At 43.9% G+C, this 18,068-nt stretch overlaps 1 protein-coding gene across 5 annotated transcripts in view; it reads left to right on the forward strand.

Annotated features, from left to right (window-relative positions):
• The window catches only part of JMJD1C (jumonji domain containing 1C), a 196,010-nt gene that overhangs the window by 137,358 nt on the left and 40,584 nt on the right, over positions 1 to 18,068 (forward strand). The window lies entirely within an intron of this gene.

An 18,068-nucleotide genomic window follows, 5' to 3' on the forward strand; every position in this document is an offset into this window, starting at 1 on the left:
TCTAGGCCCCACCCCCTCTAGGTCTGCTCATACCAATGGCCGCCGAAGTGCGGGACCTATGAGCCAATAGTGTCACAGGGGTGGGGCCTACGCGGGTGATGTGGGCGGGGCTAAGTGTTGCTTTGTCCATGAAGCCCTGCCCAGGTTGCACAATCCGCAGATAATAAAAGATCACTTTTTACTGGAACAAGCAACGAATGATATAAAATAAGGTATGAAAACTACTAAATTTACCCTTTACCCCTGTGTCACTTTAAAGCTTAGTTATCACAAAGCTCCTAGTTCCCGTTTGGCATAAAGTCGCAGCCAACATCGGAAGATCGGGTTACCTGGGATACGTCTCATGCTAGAGGAGTACATTAGAATAGGGCTTGTGCATGGAACTCGGATGGCATGAGACGTATCCATGGTAACCTGATCTTCCGGCGCCGGCTGCGACATTATGCCAATCGGGGACTAGGAACTTTGTGACAGCTATGCTTTAATAGAGCGGTCATATATATATATATATATATATATATATATATATATATATATATATATGGATTAGCCCCAGAGGCCGTCAAAATGAGTTGGATTACACAATGTCATAAGTGTGTAAGTGCTGATGACATGACTATCCCAGTCTGACTCTGTCACTGTTAGAATTGATCATTATATGAGTCACATTTATGTCATCTCCCATAAAATGAGCCAGAACTGAGACCTCTCCTTGTGCAATATCCAGCACTTACTGGAAACGCTCACCCCCCCAAAGTGGCTGCAGATACAGCTAACAGCAGCGGCTCTGATGACATTGCAGGAGACATTGGAGAGAAGCGGCGCCTGGTGATATCATGGGGCAGAAGAGTCTTTAGCAGGGAACTGATTAATAAGTGCAGGGTCACAGGGGGTTCATCCTGCCTGAACCCTGAATGGGGACATCTGTGCTAACATGGCTGCTGGGAATAGAAAGTTGCTCAGTGAATCACCTCCTCCTGGGAGTTTACCTCATCTGTCTTCTTGGGAGCAGATTTGCTGAAGTGTCTGGAAAAGAAAACAAACAAGATAAAGAGAGTGCGGAGAGGAAGGAGATTAGCATATGCACCTATGTTGTGCACTTTCCCTTTGGTGGGGGGCCTATTTGCCATTTGTTTTTCCATCTTTAAAGTTAGTGTGTGTTTGTTTTTTTGCAGTTTTTTGTATGACCTTTTAATATATCGAAAGGTGTAGCATTTTCCATAAGTGGTTGGATGTTATGGATCATCATTACAATGTGCATTTATATTCACAGTTAAACCGACTAATAATCTTATTCACAATATCATCAGAATTGCTTTAAAATGCTCCTCCTGTTGGTGAGGCCACTCCTGCCCTGGCTCCTGAAGAACAAGAGGAGGGTTGTAGCTTGTTCACTTGCTAGGGATTTATTCCGACTGTTGGGTTTGTAGGTGGGAAGGATTGATTTGCCTTCCTTTGGATCAACATGAAAGTTGGGGTCCTGAACCAGATGGACATTTGTCTACTCTATTAAACTGTTACTATGCATAGCAGAGGGTCGAAAGGTTCTAACTCTCCTTGAGGAGAGTTCGTCACAAAGGTGAGTTGAGATTTACAGACCATTCCTACTCCACTGGGAATTCTGGGAAGAAGTGAGAGCTATTTTGCATATCCTATCTCTTAAGCAAAGAGATGTCCCATCAAGTCTCACTCAATCTAGGTGTCTTAGAACATTGACTAGGGATTGCATGGCAATGTATAGGAGACAATGAGAGACACCATAGACCAGTCTACCCCAACCTGTGTATGTCCAGCTGTTGCTAAACTACAACCACCATCATGCCTTGTAGTTTTTCAGCAACTGGAGAGCCAAAGATTGGGAAACATTGATGTAAGTGGTCTCATTGTCTCTTATACATAGAAATGGCCATCAGTCTGAGGACATATCCAATGTCTTTTAGCCCCCGGGACAGGCTGTATTTTTATATATAGACGTAAATGCCATTCTATTCCAGCTATTGGGTTCCAATGTCATAGAACATGTTACATTTTATTGCAGGAAACGTGAGGTTACCGTGTCAAAGCCACATAGTCCTGTGCAACTTCGAATCGCTCAGAAAGACTAAAGTCTTTGTCCTTTTCCGCTGTCACCTCCCTATCACTTTGCTTGTGCCAAAAGCGATGGGGCAAAATGAAACTGGCAAGAGACATGAATTAAAAAGAACTCCAGCTCTCCAATTCCTCCCTGTCTGCAGCCGCAGCCTCCCCCCAACTCCAGGTTATTATTCTTCTGTCATGATTGCTCCCTTGACTTGTATTTTCTTGGATCAGTGCCTGGACTTTCTGGAGTCCAAAATTATACTGCCATCCTCAATCACATCAAAACAGCAGCCTTGCTCACTGAGCATAAAAGCTCTTGAATGATAGCAGGGCAGAAATATACAGCTCGTGATATGTGTAAAGAATAGATTTACACAAAGAGCCTCTTTTATTATTAGCGCCTTTTATGACTAGAAGTTGGGGCAGCTTTCCAGCTTTCTGCCCATTATTTGGCACCCCGCAACTATGACAGTGTCCGCGGGAGATCTTTATAGTTACCTAGTAACTCTATTTTTATTTCTCTTATCCTCCCAGCACCTGTTTTTACTGTACAAGGGAGAAGAGTGTGGAGAATCCAGGGTGATTCATATCTGCCTCAAGGTATAGTGTCGCAAACCACACAGGCGGCACGAAGTGAGAAGATGGAAATGGGGCTTTAACCTTTCCCCAGGCACAGTTTTGTTTCCAGTTTCTTTCTAATTCCTTGAAGCATATAATGTGCATCCTAATCCATCTCTGCAACTTATTTGTACAATATGCGTTCTTTTATTTTTTGTGAAGTTATTTCCATTCTAGCCTACTGTCTCCATGTTGGACTGGCTAGCTGAGATACTCATTGGGAACCCAGGCCGGCAAGGGCATACAGCTGAACTGGAGCGGGTGCAGAGGGGGGTAGGGATGCACGATGCGCCGAAATATCGATACTACTATCGATATTTCGGGCTGAAAAACGGTTCGGTACCAGGATTTCCTGGTATCGATACTTTATGTTAAAGCTGCACTATTAGGCAACTTAACATAAAGTATAACGCAGAGAACACGGCCGGCGGCTAGCTGAGCGCCGGCCGTGTTCTCTATGTGCCTCTCACTGCCCCTGCAGTCTCCTCCTCTGTTCTCTCTCCTTCCGCTCCCGGCGGCGCCAATTTTAAATAGCCGGCACTTTGCGATCGCTAGTGCCGGCTATGTAACTGTGTAGATGCCGCTGTCACACTGACAGCGGCACCTGACCCCTCTTAAGCCCGCTCCATATGCAGCAGTTGTCGGCTGCTGTGTGTAGCAGACCCCCGCTGAAATGATTTATGCAGAGGAGCCGGAGCTGCACGGAGGTCTCCGCGGCTGGAGAGGGAGAGAGGAGGAGGAGGAGGAGGAAGGAGGAGAAGGCTGGAGAGGGAGAGCAGGAGGTCCGAGAGAGAGGACACATGTGAGGATCCAGCCGGCTGGCAGGTGGGGGAGGTGCAGGGGCTGTGAGGTGCCGACATCAGCATAAGTATGTGTATAGCAGAGCCGAGTGAGTAGTGTATAGCAGAGCCGAGTGAGTAGTGTATAGCAGAGCCGAGTGAGTAGTGTATAGCAGAGCCGAGTGAGTAGTGTATAGCAGAGCCGAGTGAGTAGTGTATAGCAGAGCCGAGTGAGTAGTGTATAGCAGAGCCGAGTGAGTAGTGTATAGCAGAGCCGAGTGAGTAGTGTATAGCAGAGCCGAGTGAGTAGTGTATAGCAGAGCCGAGTGAGTAGTGTATAGCAGAGCCGAGTGAGTAGTGTATAGCAGAGCCGAGTGAGCAGTGTATAGCAGAGCCGGCTAAGTAGTGTATAGCAAAGCCGAGTGAGCAGTGTATAGCGGAGCCGAGTGAGCAGTGTATAGCGGAGCCGAGTGAGCAGTGTATAGCGGAGTTGTCTGAGTGATCGCTGTACTCTGTACACAGTTATGTAAAAAACGCAAACCTTTACTTTTAACGTAATAAAATTAAAAAAGCTCCATAAATTGGTATCTCTGTAATAGTGCAGGCCTGAAGAGTATAGAAAACATTTCAGGTTTATTATATTCGCTGTCTAGGGAGTATTATATTTCTATTGTGTATTTTAAAAATATTTTAGAAAGTATCGAACTGGTATTGAGTATCGAAATAAAAATGTTAGTATCGGTATCGAACTGAAAATTCTGGTATCGTGACATCACTAGAGGGGGGTGACAAAGGTCAGTAAGGGAATGGGTGGGTTACAGTTCCAAGACAGGGTATCAAGCTTGGGGTTATTTACACTAGAAAAAAGACGTCTTAGGAGCGATCTGATTACAATGTACAAGTATACGAATGGACAGAGATCTTTGTAGTTATCTTTTTACTCCTAGGTCTGTAACCATGACAAGGGGAGGCGTCTGCTACGTCTAGAGGAAAGAAGTTTACACCATCTGCACAGACACATATTCTTTACTGTAAGAGCAGTGAGACTATGGAACTCTCTGCCACATCATGTTGTCATGGCTGATTCATTAAATAAGTTCATGGGAGGTCTGGATGGTTGTCTTGAACAATATAATATTACAAGTTATGGGCATTAGATTTCCGGTGATACGGTGGTCCGGGGATTGTTCTGGTTGCCATTGGAGTCGGGGGGGGGGGGGGGGGGGGGTTCTCCCTGTTACATAGTTAATACGGTTGCAAAAAGACACACGTCCATCTAGTTCAACCAAGGAGGGGATGGATACAAGGAAGGGGTGATAGGTTCTATACATATGCATTTAAGTTATTTTGCTCTAAGAACTTGTCTAGGCCGGTTTTGAAGCCCTCTACTGTTGTTGCTGTGACCAGATCCTGTGGTAGACTGTTCTACAGATCCAAAGTTCTCATGGTAAAGGAGACTTGTCCCCTCCGGAGATTGAATCTTTTTTTTCTCCAGGCGGAGGCAGTGCCCCCTTGTCCTTTGAGGGGGTTTTACCTGGAACATCTTTTGCCCATATTTCTTGTAGGGGCCATTTATATATTTAAATAAGTTAATCATATCTCCCCTTAAACGTCTCTTCTCCAGACTAAACAAATTTAATTCTTTTAATCTCTCCTCATAACTAAGATGCTCTATTCCCCTTATTAGTTTAGTTGCCCGTCTTTGTACCCTCTCCAGCTCTAGGGCATCCTTTTTATGATTCGGGTTCCAAAACTCGACAGCGTACTCTAGATGAGGCCGCACCAAAGCTTTATAAAGCGGTGACTGGGCAATTGTCATGAGCCTCATAGGAGTTTTCGCCTTCCCCTGGATCAACACAGTAGGGTTTCCCTAGGTTGAACCTGGTGGACTCTTGTCGTCTTTCAACCTTATTAACTATGTTGCTATTACTGTATGGTTAGATTCTTTAGTCCTCTGCTAATACTATGATGGTCTTCAGCCTGCCATAATCCCTGCAATTAAAGGGGTTGTCCGGCGCTAAAAAATTATTCACAGAATAACACACATTACAAAGTTATACAACTTTGTAATGTATGTTATGTCTGTGAATGGCCCCCTTCCCCGTGTCCCACCACCCCCACCCGTGTACCCGGAAGTGTGGTGCGCTATACTCACCTGTCACGTGCCGACCACGGTCTCCGATCCTCAGCAGTGACGTCTTCTTTGGGCGGCCGGCGGATCTTCCCGAGTGCCGGCCGCCCTCTGCAGCGTCATCCGAAGCTCAGCCGCGATTGGCTGAGCATAACTGTGCTCAGCCAATCGCAGCTGAGCAGCTGATGACGTGGCCGCGTCATCAGCCGCTCGGCCGCGTCATCAGCCGCTCAGCCGCGATTGGCTGAGCACAGTTATGCTCAGCCAATCGCGGCTGAGCTTCGGATGACGCTGCAGAGGGTGGCCGGCACTCGGGAAGATCCACCGGCCTCCCGAAGAAGACGTCACTGCTGAGGATCGGAGACCGCGGTCGGCACGTGACCGGTATGTATAGCGCACCACACTTCCGGGTACACGGGTGGGGGTGGTGGGACACGGGGAAGGGGGCCATTCACAGACATAACATACATTACAAAGTTGTATAACTTTGTAATGTGTGTTATTCTGTGAATAATTTTTTAGCGCCGGACAACCCCTTTAAAGTGCGCCTATGGAAATTATCATCCAGCCAGCTACATACTGGATGTCCTTGCCGATTGTTGAACACCAGGCAAAGGGGGAACACTGCCGCTTGTCAGGTACTGTTCACCTCCAGACATACTTTTTCATCTTAATGCACCCTGTTTATCCAAGTTCACACAAAGGCCGCACATACGTCAGTTTTTCAATGCATTTGGTGTGCACAGACAGATGCCATATACTGTCCACAGTCACCCATTGGCTATAATGACTTCCATTTAATGAATACATTGTGAAAAGAGCTCATGACATATAGGTCAGTTAAATGGTATTTTAGCCTATGGAAGACAGGCGCCAGTGCCTCTGTTAGCAATCCATCTCAATCTGTGTGAACATGGCCAAAGGTTGGCTCAGGGGGTTTCCTTTAAATAGTTATTAGAGTTATGCTGCTAAATAGATGGATGCCAATAATAATGTTACATTAGAGAATGATAGTTAAGTGTGTGGTAATCATCGTCATCATCACTATTCTCAGGATCTCCATGTATTCTTTTTATTAAAATCTAATTTTAATGCTATTTTAGTGTTAGGTTGGTTTGTGGATAGTAGGGTATGATTTGAGTCTTCTGTGTAATTTTTAGTGCTGCTGTTTCATTTTCCTGTCATGTTTATAAACTTTTCATTGATATCATTGAGCGCTTTTAAGTGTGGATGGGTTAAGACGCCACTTTTCCACCTTTTTTTTTTTTTTTTTTTACTTTTCCAATAAGATCAATGGGAGATGTGGTGTCTTTTTTGTGTGAAAGCGGGCAGTATTTGCCCATGTGATAACCCTTAAACACAGGGCCAGCTCATTGACGACCTTGTGGTGTGAGATGAGCGTGACTTGTAGGATCAGGGCTCTTTGTTTTACTAATAGAGGAGCTCTTCATATAATAGAGCAGAGTATGATTTGGAGCTTTTTTCTGTTTTTTTATGAGCTGACGTCATTCTTTTTTTGTGTATCTAATGACACTTTCCCACTTCTTTTATAATATATAGGACACAGAGCTCAGGTTGTATAATTTTCTTGTGTAATATCCAGCAAATGTGCGCATTACTTGTATAATCCAGAAATCTATATTCTTTATATAACATGGTTATGAATCCCTGGCTTATGTGTACTGAAGTTCATCTACAGTGGAGCAAAACTAACATGACCTGAAAAATAAGCCTGGCTTGTAGATTCCTTACATTTATGATGGTGATTTCAGAGGAGGCCTTTGGGTTCTGAAGTCATGGTTGGTTTTGCTGAATTCATGAATTACTGGCCTGGGCTGCTTCCACCTTTTTCACAATGGCCCGATCAGGCAGGAACGAGTGTTTGAAGGCTACTCTGGTTGAACAGGGTGATACCCACCTGTTTAGCGGCTAAACACCCCACATAATAGGATCCTTAGGTGCGTTTACACAGAGAGATTTATTTGACAGATTTTTGAAGCCAAAGCCAAGAATGGAGTTGAGAAGAGGAGAAATCTCAATCTTTCCTTTATGACCTGTTCCCTGTTTGTAGCCTGTTCCTTGCTTTGGCTTGAAAAATCAGATCTCTGTGTACACACACAATTAGAATTCTTTCCGTATGGCTCACCCCGCAAGGTGATGGGCTGCCAGTGGACAAGATCAGAAATGGCTGTAAAGCCTGTGCACTTTTGTTAGGTCATATTACACAGGTAGTAATATTCAGTCTCGTCCATGTCATCGAGTAGTTGGCTAGAATGCCAAGAAATAATAGCCAACGTAAGGATTACTCTGTGTCGCTCTTCCTTTGTATAGTGCGTCAACTCTTGGCTTGTATTATGGGATATTGCTGAGACCGGGTGTACATAGTGTCCTCACTTGTAGATTGGGACTAAAGTTTAATAAATAACCTGTGGTGGAAGCGAGGCAGCTCTGTAAATGTAAGAAACGGGGTAAATATTAACCCGGATAACACACTAAATATAGAGGGGAAAGTGTGAGTTTACAGAACATGTGACTCTGGGATTTGGCAGGCCTCCTATGTAACACATGACCGAGGGCTGAAAGAAGACTTGTGTGTCGTCTACATGGCATTTTTAGATTATACCTCCTCATTTTTATCCATCCTTTTATCTGTGACTTATCTGTGATGTAACAAGGCCTTAGTGGTACAGAAAGAGTTGGGACATCCTCATACATCTTAGGTGGTCAGACTGTCCTGCTGACATCTGTGGTTCAGCTATAATTTGTTGTCTATGGTCACATTATGACTCACTTTCAGGAGACAACTCTATTGCACTCTATTACTGCCTAGTAAAGTACATCGACAGCGTACGCCAGGAAATCTTGCTGACTAATAGTAAATTCTGTGGCATTTTCTAAGTACACTTCCCTATGACCCAAGTCACTCAGCAGGAGGTAGAAACTCATTGTAAGTCAATGATCTTTACACAAGTGGACGTTGTCTGACCTCAGCCCCTCCACCCGCATCAGCCACAAAACAAGAACTGGCTCTTCTGCAACTTTCTTTCTTGGTATGTGTGGTCTTTGTATATTCCCAGCCTTCTCTGGCATAGACATGGCTATGGCATCTGGAGTGATACACGAGACTAGTAGCAGGTGCTGCCACATAATGTTAATGGAGGCTTGTGGGATCAGCGTGTGTCTCAATGAGACTTGTCTCATGTGACAGTGCATAGAAGTAGATGAGGAGCAGGGCATTACATTGCTACATAGCCTAAACCTGTCTCTCTCAGGATTTTGTTCCATACTGATCAGCACACTGGCTCAAACAGCCCCACATATCACAACTTCCTGGGCCCTGTGACATAAGGGTTGCAGCTTGTCAAACAGTAGCCAATTCTGCTGACCATTGGATGTGTATGAGGGTGGCCCAACTCTCCCAAAGCAGATGTTTCGGAAAGAAGGTTTGGCCTTCAAGGCTTTCAACATACTCCTCCTTTATTGTCACCGCAGATAAGATGCCACCCAAGGTGTCTGGCAGCGACTTGTTCCTCTCCGTTAAGAACACAAGCAGGGTCATATTGGGAGGAATAGTGGTTTCCTGACAGGCCAGCTGTAGGGAGAGGTTTTCTATATCGCATGCTGGGATGATGACAACGTTGACAAAGATTTGGAGCTGAATATTGCTGTCTGGTTGAAGGAGAAATAAAATACTGCAGTATAGGATTTATATGTTTCTGATAATAAAATTTATGTGTGTAAATGATTCTGGGTTTCTTTCAGTAAGGACATGGACACAGACCTATTTGTAGACGTCCCTTTTGTCATCCCTTTAAAGAACACCACAATCTATTCCTTTCAATAAGATGGCCATGAATGCAGTTTATATAAAACCTATCAATAGGCGTGTATATAGAGTATGTAACGTTCCCCAGCGGCCATGGGGTCTGCTCCCCGTCTCCTGCAGAGCTGTGTGAGAACTTCCCCCAGCAGCTGTAATTCTTTGGAATAGATGTGTGTAGTAGCTGCAGTCGAAATGTTCCAAGTGTGTGCTCAGAATCCTGATTCCCGGCCAGACATCTGCTGGGAACTTCAAGTAATTCCACCCAAGCCCTAGTCATGTTTCATGAAACACTGGTCGGTATTCATTTATTTATGTACCCCTCTCACTGTTCCTAGAACAAGTACTATAGGGAGGGAGGGCTGGCGGAGGGAAGGAAGAAAGATTTTGTCAGGATTTCTGGATTCTTAAAGGGACAGGCATTGATATTTTTTTCCTTTTGGATGTGTTTCTCTATCCAGTTCGTGTATTACTGATAGACATTGTGGATTTATTCTGTTCATTGATGCAAGGGAATCTGTCATTATAAAAGTACAAGTACGTAAGCATTAAGAAGGTAAAACGTAAAGTAGATGTGTAAAGGGTTTGACTGACCTTTATAGAGTTTCACATATAAGAATTGTAGACCTGTAAACAGTAACTCCTTATAGCACCTTATGTCTGGAAAGCCTTGGGGTCTCCTTTGTGTTAAGGAGCTGGCTGTGCTCAGTGTACCCATGTCGCACAGGATTATTTTCCTCTGGACATACTGATATAAACTGTACTATGGCACTTTTCTCTTGTATATTATCCAGCATGTCCTATAGGTCCCTATGGGGGAATACTGCATATCAATTCCTATAAAAGCATGTTCTCTTTGAATTGTAGATTTTTCATGATGGGACTTATGGTTTTCATTCCCTTTGTGATTGGGAGGTTAAGATTTTCAAGATGACGTGTAATGTGTTAGATTTACTGCACATGGTGTAAAGGCCCATGAATAAGGCTGTATGATAGATCTGTAATCTTATGCCTTTCTACATGATTCTTGCCAATGGCTCTTCAATATGTAAGAGGCTTTAGAGCGGGGAAGGGGGACAGGTGACCCTCCAGCTATTGCAAAACTACAATTCCATTCATGTCTAGCCAGCCAAAGCTAAAGCTGGAAGATACGCCATCCCTGCTTAAGTGGCACCTAGGCATCATGGGTCTTCATCTGGTCATACACTTCAGCTAGCATGCAGTCGCAAGCTATTTCTCCTATATACTTCAGAAAAGGTAAATAAGCCACTGGTTTAGGCCAATGTTAACTTTGTCAGCTTTAGGCTGAGTTCACACGGAGTAAAACTGGCGGAATTCTGCTGCAGAATTATCCGCTGCGGAATCCTGCCAGCCTCTGTGTCATACTAACAGTCTATGGGAGGCTCGTGCGCCTCCTCTCTCCGGAGGTGCAAAGAGAGGAGACGCCCGAGCCTCCCATAGACTGCCAGTATGACACGGAGGCTGGCGGGATTCCGCCGGCCGAGGATTTTGCCAGTTTTTCTCCGTGTGAACTTGCCCTTACACAAATATCTTCCCAGGTTCTGTAATTTTCATGAAATTTAAACACTGCTTTTGCTTGGTGAAAGCAATTAGATGGATTAAAACCCAACATCTCCAAATCCCTGCATCCACGATGGAAGGCATCCAGATAAACAGGAGTCTGTTATGAATTTGGATAAAAGTTGTTGCTTACCGTTGGTAGGTAACAGCTTACCATTGTTTACGTAGTTAGGTTTGCCTTCATTTTGACCAATACCACCAGTCCCCTATTCTAAGATTGATACTGATAATGAAATGGTGACACTGGTTTTCATTAGGCTGTAAAACGACTCTTTTCTTAGTGCATGTCTGTTATGTTGACATCTAGTGGCCCATCTGAGAGCAGCGGCAATACATTGTGTTCATATGAAATCTAATGCTGTATTATAAGGAGGCCATGTGCTATTCTGCTCCCTTTGTAAGCTATTCAGCTCTTTGGCTTTGTATAAACATCCTGGTTAAGTGTTGAACACGTCACCGGAGTTGTGTAAATTGTGGAGCACGCTGCTGTCATTGACTAGCCCATTGCAGTTGTGGAAAAACCTGTTGTCTTGTTGTTGACCTAGTCTTGCTGCCTTCATTTTTTTATTATGTAAATCCTCTTGTGAAAGTGTTAGTAAGGGATGAAGCTCCGGCTCGGAGTTGCTGACAGTTGTGCCGGATGACGGCTGACATCATTGCATGCCACGGCTTGTGTGCCAGCCGGGTAATGAGCGTTCTGGTTAATCCACTGGCAGACTTGTCAGAAAATATCAAAACTAAAGCTGCTCTGTACACATGAGAATGCCTTGTGTGAATTGTCATGCAAACAAAAACCCTAAGACGTTACCAGAGCCAATGCATTGTTGTCTGTTCACTCTGAACAAAGTGTTTTTGTGCAAGATGAGCGTTTCTGAAATCTTTCTACCTTGGTGTTTAGGCCTTATGGCTGCTAGTTTTGTTACTGTCTGGAGCTCTTTAGTGCACTGTATAATGTCACTATGGACTATGCTCATACGATATCTGGCATGATGATCAGCGATATGAATAGCACAGACAGTGAAGTGTTGCTGGACTCCATGGCTACCGCTATCCATTGCGCAAGTAACCTTAAGTGAACCTTCTTGATGAAGATATTGATTTGTTTAGGACAATAAAGCATAGACCATTGCTGTGCTGCTAAAGGGCTGCAGCCTTAGCCTATTGAGCATTATATGGATGCATTGTTGCTTGTATTAGGGCTGCAGACCCAGGTCAGGTTATGTTGCTGTTAGTCTGGGCTACTAGACCTGTGGCTGTTGTATTTAGATTATTATGGGACCTTGTAGTGATCTCTGGTCTGGTTCAATAGATTCTCAATAGGTCTCGGTATTGCAGCTAATATGTAGCAGTCTATAGCAGCCTTTCTCAATGGGTTCCCAAGCAGGCGGACAGCTGTCTGTTCCTTTGAGCTGGGCTTTAATGCAGACTTCTCTTGGAAACTGTTCTGTCTGTAATAGTGGTATAATCATAACTGAAGACACATTATAAATACCCGCTGTGACGGCTGAGGCACAGGTTCACTGAAGCCTCACAGCTGTTTCGGGCCATCAGTTTGTTCAGAGGGGCGGCGGTGCACCTGCTGTGGTGTTGACACTCACCAGACTTTCACTGTATAGAAGGCCGATAACCCACAAAGAACAGCTTTTACAGTATTGCATTATACATGGCTTTCCGTGTCTGCTTATATCATTGTTTCCATCACTGAGCTGCTTGTAGTCAGGTAATAAAAGGCAGATCTGGTGAAGGGTCATTGCTATCCTTTCTAGTATCTGTGGGGGCCGGAGGTCATCCGAGCAGGTAAAGGGAGTTGTGCAACCTGCCTGGGGTTTCATCACTAGCTCCACATTGTGTGCACTGGTTTAACCAGGTTATGAGGAGCAAAGTGCATTCGTTGCTAGGTTTTCAGCCTTTGTTTCTTTTTTTTTCAGCATCTTTGAGTGTGAATGTTTTGTCGCCTGAGATTCAGCCTTTCCTTGATGACTCATCTGCTAAGGATCCAACACTTCTCCTGAAGCTGAGATCTGTGCTGGCCGCTTTTGATCATGCCAGAGAGGACTCGTTTACCTTCGGTTAGGGCGCATTCTCACGTGTACTTTTGATTCCCTTTTTTGATTCTTTTTTTGAAGCCAAAACAAGATGATTAAAAAGAAAGTAGAATCTTTCTTTTCTAATTTCCCTCTCTTTACTACTCACTGCTGACATTGAGTTCACAAAAGAGCATCAGCAGAGCACGTGTCAAAGCAGCCATTGGCTCGTCCTGACCACAGTTGTTATAGGTGGATGTCCATTGTAGAGAGGTTATCCAGGCTTAGAAAAACATGGCCATTTCTGTCCTTACATTGACGTAAATGGAGCCGAATTACAATACCACATGCAACCTGAGGACAGGTTGGTGCTGTTTTTGCGAGAAAGTGGATGTGCTTTTTTTCTAATACTTTTCTAATGCTAGATAACCCCTTGGCGGCAGCCATGTCTTGAGGAACACTGATATGGTGTGTTGGGGCTGCTATAGGCTTTAAGCATCGTTCATAGCCAAGCAGAACATTAGTGTGTAGATTTACAACGAGCATAGCCCCATATATCCCAACCTCTGTGTAACGGTGAAGATGACAGGTGCCACATCTTGAGACTAGTTATCCTATGACTTTTGCATGCTATATGCTTATACTTGCTATAGGAACCTGGGGACTAGTAGGGTTCTGTCATCAGGAGGGATTGTTTATTCTGCACCTTCTCATGTGTGACCATCTCCTTCCTGCCGTTGAGTATTTCTGGGCCAGTCTATTGTCATACATCTATTTTGTTGTTTTAAAACACCCTCATAACTTGCCAACCTCAAAAGCCACAGTGAGTTGTTTTGTGTGTCTGCTGGCTAGTTTTCTAGCAGATCTGATGTTCTGCAAGACGCATGTCAGGTTATAGGGAACTACCTGAGGCGTGTACACCCTGCTGAGAGGAGCACACACCCAACCCGGATTGTAGGTACGCCTGTGACCTGTTACACAGTTGCATTGTGTACGGTTTCATGTGACACATTACATGACCTGTAATAACATCTAATTATTCAGGTCACTGGGAGCGACAATGACTGGTGTTCTCTGTGGGCAGGACCCTTTAGCTGCCTATTATTATATGACATGTTCTGTTGTGTGAATGTTTATACAGGTAAGTGCTGAATTGTATGGGGTCATCTGAGATCATAGCAGGTAGAGGTATACTGAGTTGTTCAGAGTCACGCTAGCATTACAGTAGAGAAAAACCACCATTGTGGTAGCACATGTAAAAAAGCTTGGTCTTTTTAGGTAAATTCCCCCCCGATGAGACAAAACTCTGTGTGCAGTCCCAGTCCTGTAGCTGTCTGGTGTGCTACTGTGCTCTGGGACATGTATGTTCTCTGTCTACATTCATGACACATTGAAAGATTTGTCCTCCACAAAAAATAGTTTTTAGATCATGCAACCTGTCATAGCTCAGAGTGGGGTGTGCTAAAAGTGGCCAAGGAAATGGCAACAATCATCCCTGGCTAATCCATCTAGTGTGCATGTTTTTAAAGGAATTATGCAGGCTTACAAAATTCATGGCCTATAATTATCAGATCAGCAAAGATCTGATTCCCGGCATTCATGTGATCAGCTGTTCGGAGGTGCCATGGTACTTACGTGGGTGTTACACCATCTTCTGTGTTTACCTTTGCATGTTCTTGCTATCACTGTTCTATTACCAGCAATGCCAAGTACTCCCGCCTTGTCCCTTAGAAGTGAGTAATAGGCCATCAGTTTTGTAAAGCTGAATAACCGCTATAATATGATTTTAGGGGCAAACATGATGTACAGCCTTGATCTTGTCAGCCCAGGTAATGGGAGCAGCAGTGGCCTTCCCTAACCCAGGCTAGGAGGAAACAAGTGTCCCTCTAAATGCATGTGCCAAGTCACCAGTAAGAGCAAAAATACATAAGTAGGTATAGACGTTTTGCTGTTATATTCGCTGGTGAACCTGTGGTGAACCTCTAAGGGTTAATGGTTGTGGTTGCTTTTAGTGTCAGCAGAATCATGTGTGAGTGAATGATGTTGTCATCACGGGATCCATCACAAGTTTTCAGTTCAATTTCTTATTGTGCAAATGTCTGAGAGCCTACAGGTCTATAGGGCAGGCTAACAGTGGACTTTCCCATGGTATGACCTTGTTAGACTTGTAGTTCTACTATAGCAAGGAAGGCAGTCAATGTGTGTAATAAATGGCAGCTTGAGGTATGGTGCTGGCCTGCATACATGTACAGTGATTGCTATCCCTTATGTGCATTTTTTTAGCTTTTATTTTTTAGCTCTTGTAGTGTCCAGTTTAGATGCAGATGTGCTCGTAGGTGTTGGTTTCAGCATTGTGGTTATATTGGAGAGACACCAATAGGGGATTTGAGCACACACTGTGAAACCAGTGTACTGCAGTGCTGATCCCCCTGCGTGGGTGCTCTTTACTACAATTTCCGTTGGGGCTTGCACTTCCTGCTCAATGTATAACTTGCTAGAAGAAAACATTATGCAGAAGTAATGCACAGATTTTGCCTGGCAAAGATACATATAGATCCCACTGTGTAATGCATATGAAGACATCTGCGCACTGATGTTATCCTGTGTATATGGAACATGGCAGAATATGTGACAGGGTCTGTCTCCAAATCCTGTATGCCTTCCTGAAGACACCTCTGTAAGTACAAGACACTACACACAGATGGCCCCCTGATCCCAGTCCTCTGTAGTGCTCCAGCGTTCATAGCACGGCCTCCTGATGTATTTATATAAAAAAAAGGACCTGCAAGCTATAAAGCTGACACTGCTGCGGGGATGTGTGACAGTGGGAAATAGGGCAGACACCTCTCCTCACATGTCTCTATTAGTCAATACTTTCTGCAATATTAATTTCTTAGACCTCTGTACTCTACTGGTGACCAGTTAGACAGTACAAATCCCAGTAAATGGGACTCCCAGCACCATACTGAATGATGATGCAGTGTCCGTCCTGTAGGGAGCTCACTGCATCATAATTCAGTATAGTGGTGTGAGTCCCATATAGGGGACAGGTTCAGGCTATGTCCAGTACAGGCACCAGACAGTGTTTCACAGAGGGAAGACTATTGTGTGCAAGCAACTTTTTTCCTCCTGAAAATGTAAAAATACTGGGACAACTAGGTATTACTGTTCCCCTGTCCATCACGATCTCCCCATATGTTAGGGGGTATACGTTGATTTCCATTAAAAAAGGAATACTGATGTCCATATAGGTCAGTAAAGATATGGTATATGTGTGGAAAATGGGCTGAGTCTAGTCACTAGTGGGCCATTAACGGGCGTCTTTTTAGGACAGGATAAATGACAGATATAGTTCTGTTCTTAAGAGCCAGTATTGGCTGGTGGGAGGGACAGTGTGGGGGAGATTGAGTCCAATGGAGTCCATGTGGTGGTGTAAGTGCATGTTATGAATGTACATGAATACATATGGATTATATAAAAGATCATCTGCTATTGGCCCAATGTTAGTAGTAAATGAACTAATGCCTACAATATATAGGTGGTATTTTCTGCTTTTTCTTACCTTCTATTGACTTGTAAATGAGAAGTACCCCATTTTGGCCAAGCGCCTCATGAACAAGCAGCATCTCATGAGTGAGGATTGAATGAAGTTGGCACTGGAACATTACAAGTATTCTGCTCTCTGGGAGAAGCCAGGCTCCTCAGACAAAGCAGTCCTGTTCAAGGAATAGGAGGCCATTGTAGTGCCTCCCTTTCTGATAGAACTATATGCTAAGAATCAAAAGGCAGGTGGCATGGCAGCTGTAAAGGAATATGCTAAAAATATACATCCTCAGCATGCTGTGCACAAACTGCTGGGATGTTACATACGGTAATTTCCACAGTCATATGATTTCCTAGAATAGTAGTCATGTAGCCGCAAAAGCAGATACAATGTTCCATGGATTTGGATTTTATATCCATTTTTTTTTTTTTGCTTTAGTTTAGGCACATCTTTTAATGTATATGATGTATACGTGGTTTTCTATCAGTGTGTCTGAATGTCCTCACTGCTAGGCTAATAAATGTCACGTTGGCTCCTGGACTTGTATGGCTGGCTCTAAAGTCTGCGTGGTTTTAACCAGTTTCGATATATTGCTATTCTAGAAGGACAAAAGACTAGCCTAATTTCTGAGACGTGGCTTTTATAGTTGGCCTACACTTATGGATATTTACCACTTTTTATAATTTCTGTAGACCTGGCGTTTTGTGGATTCTTAGACACATTTTCAGACACCGCAGCCATTTCCAACACTGCTCTCCTTTACCTATATAGCCTTTCAGGGTCTCTGGCTTGGTATCTATTGTGTGATGGATTTACACCAATGCATTGAAACCATCGCTTGGCCAGACATTTTCCCACGATGTGTTACATGCCTGATGAGTCCGTGTATTGCATGGACAGGCCAGGTTTGTGTTTTGAACCACAGAGGGTATTCTAAGTAGGAGACCCCCCTCACGTCTGAGTTCCATATACCATCATAGGGTTTATGGCGACATTAGACAACCCATTGAATTGTTAGTATTTCTTCTATGTTTTCCTTTGAATGTATGTTGGTGCTGGTACACCTTGCACTGCAGATTGCAGCTTCTCTGTGTTGCCCTTTGTCTCCCAGGGCAGTTTTCTGTCTTTCATCTGGATCCATGCTCAGGAGCTATGCAATGGTTCTTCAGAACAGTATGACAGCATTGTGAAACAATTGACTTTTGGATCAAATCTTTTATACCATAAGGTTTGCTGATGTGAACTTTGGGGATTTCTGTTGTACTGCACGTTGTATTGACCTTGTTTTTGCATTTACCCTCTATTTTGTAGTATTAAGAGTGGTGTCTTACATTATACAGGTAGATTTGGCTTATGGTGTGTGTACAGGGGGTTTGTGTGTTTTCTGAATAGGGTGGGGGTGGTCGCTGCCAGACTCCTGATTTTTGCCTTGCCATCATAATATCAAAAGGGTCAGCAGTTAAAATCTAAATCCAACTTACCTAATCATTCT

This window comes from Dendropsophus ebraccatus, chromosome 8 (assembly GCF_027789765.1).
Source record: "Dendropsophus ebraccatus isolate aDenEbr1 chromosome 8, aDenEbr1.pat, whole genome shotgun sequence".
In the NCBI taxonomy this organism is placed as follows: Eukaryota; Metazoa; Chordata; class Amphibia; order Anura; family Hylidae; genus Dendropsophus; species Dendropsophus ebraccatus.